The following is a 6,781-nucleotide window of genomic DNA, read 5'->3' as shown; positions in this document are numbered from 1 at the left end:
GGTAGCAACATCATCACCGTCACCACGCTGTCGTGCTGACGGAACTCTCCCGTGAAGCTCTGCTGGATCGGAGTTCGCGGGACGTCATCAAGCTGAACGTGTGCTGAACTCGGAGGTGACGTACGTTTGGTACTTGATCGGTCGGATCGTGAATATGTACGGCTACATCAACCGCGTTGTGCTAACACTTCCGCTTTCGGTCTACGAGGGTACGTGGACACACTCTTCCCTCTCGTTGCTATGCATCACCATGATCCTGTGTGTGCGTAGGAAAATTTTGAAATTACTATGTTTCCCAACAAATCCACCTTGGCCATATCGTCGTAGTGCTTAGGCGAAGCCCTGCGCCGGTAGCTTCATCATCACCGTCATCACACCGTCGTGCTGACGAAGCTCTCCCTCGAAGCTCTACTGGATCATGAGTTCGTGGGACGTCACCGAGCTGAACGTGTGTAGATCGCGGAGGTGTCGTACATTCAGTACTAGGATCGGTCGATCGTGAAGGCGTACGACTACATCAACCGCGTTGTCATAACACTTCCGCTTTCGGCTACGAGGGTACGTGGATAACACTCTACCCTCTCGTTGCTATACATCACCATGATCTTGCGTGTGCGTAGGATTTTTTTTTGAAATTACTACGTTCCCCAACAATTACATGAGGAACAAGTAATGCTAATTCATTGGTCCGAATCAAATCTCTCGCAGCAAGAACTGCGTCTCTTGTTGGCAAGTATTTATTCGAAACACAAGGAGATTTGTCTCATTTCTCATAGTCATAGGTTTTAGTTTAGCATGAGAGAAACATAAGTTTCGAACACTATACCCCTTTTAATAGTACGGTAGTCCTATGGCTCAAGAAAAGAGAAGAACAACAATGAAAGAAAATGCTATGTCTTATCTCCGTCTTCTAACTTCTCGGTAGCAACCAAATTTATCAGGCGTGCACCGAACCAATTGCTTTGTGTAAACAATTTTTGGGGTCACTTCTGTCACGCATATCTTCGATGATAATCTTCGGTGCCTTACAGTAGATTATCTTTGGAGTTTATTCCCAACTCCACATGACTCCAAAGACTTTATCATTCTGTGTGACCTAGCAAACATATTAGATCTCACACTTTTTATGACAACAATGTCCAAAACACAAGGAGGCAAATTATTACACCAACGGGTTTCCCGAGAGCTGTAGCGGCATCCAAGAATTATACGAGAGAACCGTTTATGGCACCAATGGCCTGAATTGCAAACGGACGCCTAAAGAGCCCTCCCGCTGGGCCGGCCCATCCAATGCTGTTAATTTTGTGTTTCTTAACACGCAAAAAAGCGTTCCATGGGTGAATCGAACCGGCGACCTCCCACATCCAGGCCAGCTGGTATAACCGCCAGTGTCTCCAAAAAAAGCTGGTATAACCAACAGCACACAGTGGGATGCGGTAATTTCAGGTTTTCTTTATTTTTCTGCTTTTCCTTTTTCTGTTTTCCTTTTTCGTTTTCTGTTTTTCTTTTTTTTTCCGGGTAGATGAATTGTTTTGGAAATACGTGAACGTTTGCTTCAAATAGATTAACATTTTTTTCAAATTCGATGAACTTATTTTCCAAATTCATCAACTCTTTCAATTTTGATGATTATTTTTCAACATTGATGAAGTGTTTTTCAAATTCAATTTAAAAAATTCAAATTGGATGAACGTTTTTTCATATTCGTGAACTTTTTTTCGAAATTGATGATTTTTTTCAAAATCGATGAACTTTTTCCAAATTCGGTGAACTTTTCCTTAAAATCGATGAACTTTAAAAAAATTGAACTTTTTTTCAAAATTGATGAACATTTTTTCAAATTTGATGAACTTTTTTGCAAATTCATGATTTTTTTAAATATGTTAACTTATTTTATATAAATCCGTGAACATAATTGAATTCACGATTTTCTCTATTTTTCTTATTCCATATTTTTCTCAAGTAATTTATACGAGATATATTATATATGTTGATGTTGTACTAGAAGAATGATCAAATAGATGTTTTCCTGATACTACCCTACAAGTTGTACGTGGTCTATTGGTTAGTGTGCTTGGCTGTTGTCCTCTCGGTGGGGAGTTCCAAGTCCGGGTTCTCTCCTATAACGAATAGGAGCTCCCGCGAATGTACGTTCTTATCCTATAGGTTTTTTCTTCAAACACCTGTAACTCATATGACTAAAAATTACAATGAAATCTTTTGAAAACACCTTCTTTATGACATCAATCTCTATCTGAAGAAATACTTCAAAGACTTCGATAAAGAGTCTGTAATTAGATTGGAGCAACGATGTTGTCACTCCTTCACCCGCGCGAATATTACTAATAATGGTTTTTGAAAGCGCCTTGAGTCGCCCATCCAAAAAGATAGGCAGCCTTGATCGATGAGTGTAATTGGGCGAGGGATGATCCCCTAGAAGTGCATGTTGTCGAATCACTATATCTTCTCCATGGTGTTGATGAAAGATTTCACCTCCACAAATAATCAGACCAACAAAAAAAGTTTGACATAGCAACACAAACTCATCAGATCTGAATAATCGGATATGCGAGGACAGAAAACTCTCTAATCTCATGGCACTGCCAAAAGAACTAGAGGAAATTTATTCTCACAAAACTATAATGATCACTAGACGATGGCTATAAAGCACACCCTCGCCTGTCTTTGGCCAAGCCCATTTTATTTTATTTTTTCCTATGCCATTCATTCTTTCTTTTTCTATTCTGTTTCTTTTCTTTTTATTTATCTCTTCTGTTTTTTTTGTCTTTTTTGGTTTGCCTTTGTTTTTGAATCTTTCCTTATTTTTTTATTTTTATATGGTTTTGTTTCATGTGTTTGTCTTTTACTTCTCTTTTTGCACGTAAACTTTTTAAAAATTTTATGGACATAAATTTGTGCATTTCGGAATTTTTTATTTCAGTCTGACAACTTTTTTTACTGTATGAACAATTTAATACATGAGTATAGATTTTTTTTTACAGAATCATGTTTTAAGTAGAAGATTAGCGTTGTATTTTATTTTACATATATGAACATATATATCAACATACATGAGCATTTTCTTTCTTTTTCTACAGTATGTACTTTTTCACCATTGATGGGTCACCCACCCATCAGTGGTGACATACCCACCGTTGATGGATAAAAAACAAGGGGCCTTTTTTCTTAGGAAAGACACCCCAAAGGGCATCGTAGACTTGATATTTATCTAGGAAAACGATCAGTACAATGAAAAGATAACTGTATTTGGAACGACTAGTAAAAATTAAAATTACAATGAAAATCGTACTAGTCTTCTTCTTCCTTCGATCGATTGCTTTACTATGGTTGTTTGTGTTTTATGATCTTGATTTTTTTTTCTCGGTTTACTTCTATCATGAGCTACTCTTTCACTTTAATTAACAGAACTGAGGCAAACTTTGCCCGCCCATTTCGAAAATGAAAAATTCATATGCAAAGAGTCACCTTGTCCATCCCTATCTCTACATGGCACAATGCATGGATTAATTCATAAGTGAAGTAAGCATTAGAGTAGAAGCGAAAAATAAACACACTGACTGGGGTATAATGCCATACTTCATTTTTTAAAGGATTGTACAACATATTTGGTACCCTTTGGAATAGAACAACCGTGCTACAAGGAACTGCTTCCACTTCCCTCAACAGCAAACAAAAAATAAATGATATCACACCACACAAGCCCATGCCCCACTTGGTTTTTACTTGTAAGCACACGTTTGGCCCATCAAGTTTTTTTAATATGGGCCCATGAAGTTGGTGAAACGTCATCTTAGCGGCCTATTGAAGGACCCACTCCCACATTCCCGCTCGTGTTCGGTTTTCCTTGTGGTTCCCGTAGTCGAAGCAGCTTAACGAAGGTCAGGTTTGGAACTCGTGAGGGATGTTTCGTTGCATGTGATTCTTCCGCGCCTACTTTGTCCTAAATTTGGTCACCCATGCACTTTTCTAGTTAGGGCTCGACTGGGTCCTTTGATAATATAAGTAAGTCGGGCTTCTTTCAAGATAATACGGGTAAGGTTCATCTAAAAAATAATATAGGTAAGTCGGGCTTCTTTCAAGCAATATCATGACTAGAATCTTGAGAGGATGACTACGTCCTCCCTGAGAACCTTAAATTCGACTTGCAATAGTAAAAGCTAAATAATGAGTTAAATACATTCTAAAAAATAATGATTTAAATCTTTCTTCATATAATTTCCGTCCTATAAATTGAAGGTCATAAGTGTGCGAATGTTGCATTGGTATATGATATAAGATACTACCAAAATATTGCCTGCGCATTCATGGAAGCCTATTAATGTCCCTGTACTATATAGTGGAGTCCTCTCCAGTCAATACTCAATACGGCAGTCGTCGCTCCTTGCACATTTTGCTGATCGAGAAGGCTCGCCATGGCTGCTGCGACGTTGCTCCTGGCGCTCGCCGTCGTCACTCTCGGCTCCGGCCATGTCGAGGCTTTCGACCCTAACCCTCTCCAGGACTTCTGCGTCGCCGACCCCACGTCCAAAGATAATGAAAATAAACGTCGTGCTCGTGGCAGCTCTTCAGTTTCTATGAGATCATCATCCATGGTGATGTGCGCGTACCTGCACTGCAGTGCACGAGAACGGGGTGGCGTGCAAGGACCCGGCGGCGGTGGTGGCGGAGGACTTCCTCTTCGGCGGCCTCGACAAGCCGGGCGTTACGACGAGCAAGCGCTTCGGGTTCACGGCGAACCAGGTGCAGATCCCGGGCCTGAACACGCTGGGGGAGGCCCACGTCCGCCTCGACGTCGCGCCGTGCGTTGCTCCCGCCCCACTACCACCCGAGGGCGGCGGAGACGGCGCTGGTGCTGGAGGGCTCCGTCTACTTCGGCTTCGTCTCCTCCTACCCGGACAACAAGCTCTACGCCAAGGTGCTCCGCAAGGGCGACGTCTGCGCGGTGCCGCAGGGGCTCGTGCACTTCCTCCACAACAACGGCACCGCGCCGGCCACGCTCTACGCCTCCCTCAGCAGCCAGAACCCGGGGCTGGTGCTCCTCGGCAACTCCCTCTTCGCCGGGGCGCTCCCCGACGATCTCGTCGCCAAGACGCTCCTCACGGACCAGCACACCGTGCAGACCATCAAGGCAAACTTCCGGCGTTCTTGATGCATGGCCACGCCATGCTTGTTCCAGATCTGTATTCTTTGTATTTTCTGGGGGCGGGCACGGTAATTTGCATGGCAACCGTTGCTTTGAAATAAACATGAAATATTTAGAACAATACCAATTCGATCGTGCTCGACCACGTATACAATGCGTTACGATTTGATTTGATTTTTTAACACCGTTACGATTTGATTTGAACAAACTTTCACATTCATTTTGATTCTAAAAAGGAAAGTAATATATATTATTCACTGAAAAAGAAGTATATGTATGCTCGATATGAAAATCTATAGAGCGCGCTAAGTGACGTTGATCGTTGCGAGGCTTCCGAAGAAGCGCTCGTTAACTAGTTGCTCCCGAAAAACATACTAGTCTTGTTCTTCCTCTATGGCTTTTTGTGTATTAGGATCTTGAGCTACTCTTTCACTTTAATTAACAGGACTGAGGCAAGCTTTACCCGCCCATTTAGTAAATGAGAAATTCATATGCAAAAAGTCACCTTGTCCATCCCTATCTCTACATGGTAAAGTGCCTGGGTTAATTCATAAGTGAAGTAAGCATTAGAGTAGAAGCGAGAAATAAACACATTGAGTGGAGTATAAAAACTTACTTCATTTTTTAAAGTTTATACAACAACTGTGCCACAAGGAACGCTCTCGCTTCCCTCAACAACAAAAAACATAGTGAAAAACAACAAAAACATTTTTATATGTTTTATTATTAAAAAATTGAAGGGATGTTTTATCAATAAGTGATATCACACCACACAAGCCAATGCCCCACTAGGCTTTCTTCTTGTAAGCACACGTTGGACCCATCAAGCTGGTGAAACGTCGTCTTAGCGGCCTATTGCGCAAAACGTCCCTGAGAATCTAAAATTTGACTTGCAATCGTAAAAGTTAATTAATGAGTTGAGTATTCTCCAAAAATTAAGGATTTTAAATCTTTCTTCATATAATTTTCTCTCCTATAAATTGAAGGCCATAAATGTGCGAATATCGCATTGGTATGATATAATATACTACCAAAATATTGCCTACGCATGCATGGAAGCCCATTAACGTCCCTGCATCATACTACTAGTATATAAGTGGAGGCCTCTCTAGTCTACAGTCTACACCCTGCACTCGTCGCTCCTTGCACATTTCGCTGATCCAGAAGGCTCGCCATGGCTAAATAATGAGTTAAATACATTCTAAAAAATAATGATTTAAATCTTTCTTCATATAATTTCCGTCCTATAAATTGAAGGTCATAAGTGTGCGAATGTTGCATTGGTATACGATATAAAATACTAACAAAATATTGCCTGCGCATTCATGGAAGCCCATTAATGTCCCTGTACTATATAGTGGAGTCCTCTCCAGTCAATACTCAATACCCTGCAGTCGTCGCTCCTTGCACATTTTGCTGATCGAGAAGGCTCGCCATGGCTGCTGCGACGTTGCTCCTGGCGCTCGCCGTCGTCACTCTCGGCTCCGGCCATGTCGAGGCTTTCGACCCTAACCCTCTTCAGGACTTCTGCGTCGCCGACCCCACGTCCAAAGGTAATGAAAACAAACGCCGTGCTCGTGGCAGCCATTTGCGGGGCCCCGCACACCGGGGAGTTGG

The 6,781-nt window shown here is 41.9% G+C and overlaps 1 pseudogene; it reads left to right on the top strand.

The window, feature by feature from the left end:
• The first annotated feature begins 4,424 nt into the window (after window positions 1-4,424).
• On the top strand, window positions 4,425-5,269 carry LOC125527752 (annotated as a pseudogene).
• The last annotated feature ends 1,512 nt before the right edge of the window (window positions 5,270-6,781 follow it).

The sequence above is a fragment of the Triticum urartu genome, unplaced genomic scaffold (genome assembly GCF_003073215.2).
Source record: "Triticum urartu cultivar G1812 unplaced genomic scaffold, Tu2.1 TuUngrouped_contig_4390, whole genome shotgun sequence".
Lineage (NCBI taxonomy): Eukaryota > Viridiplantae > Streptophyta > Magnoliopsida > Poales > Poaceae > Triticum > Triticum urartu.
Note: the sequence above shows the minus strand (reverse complement) of the source record. Positions and strands in the feature narration are given on the sequence as shown.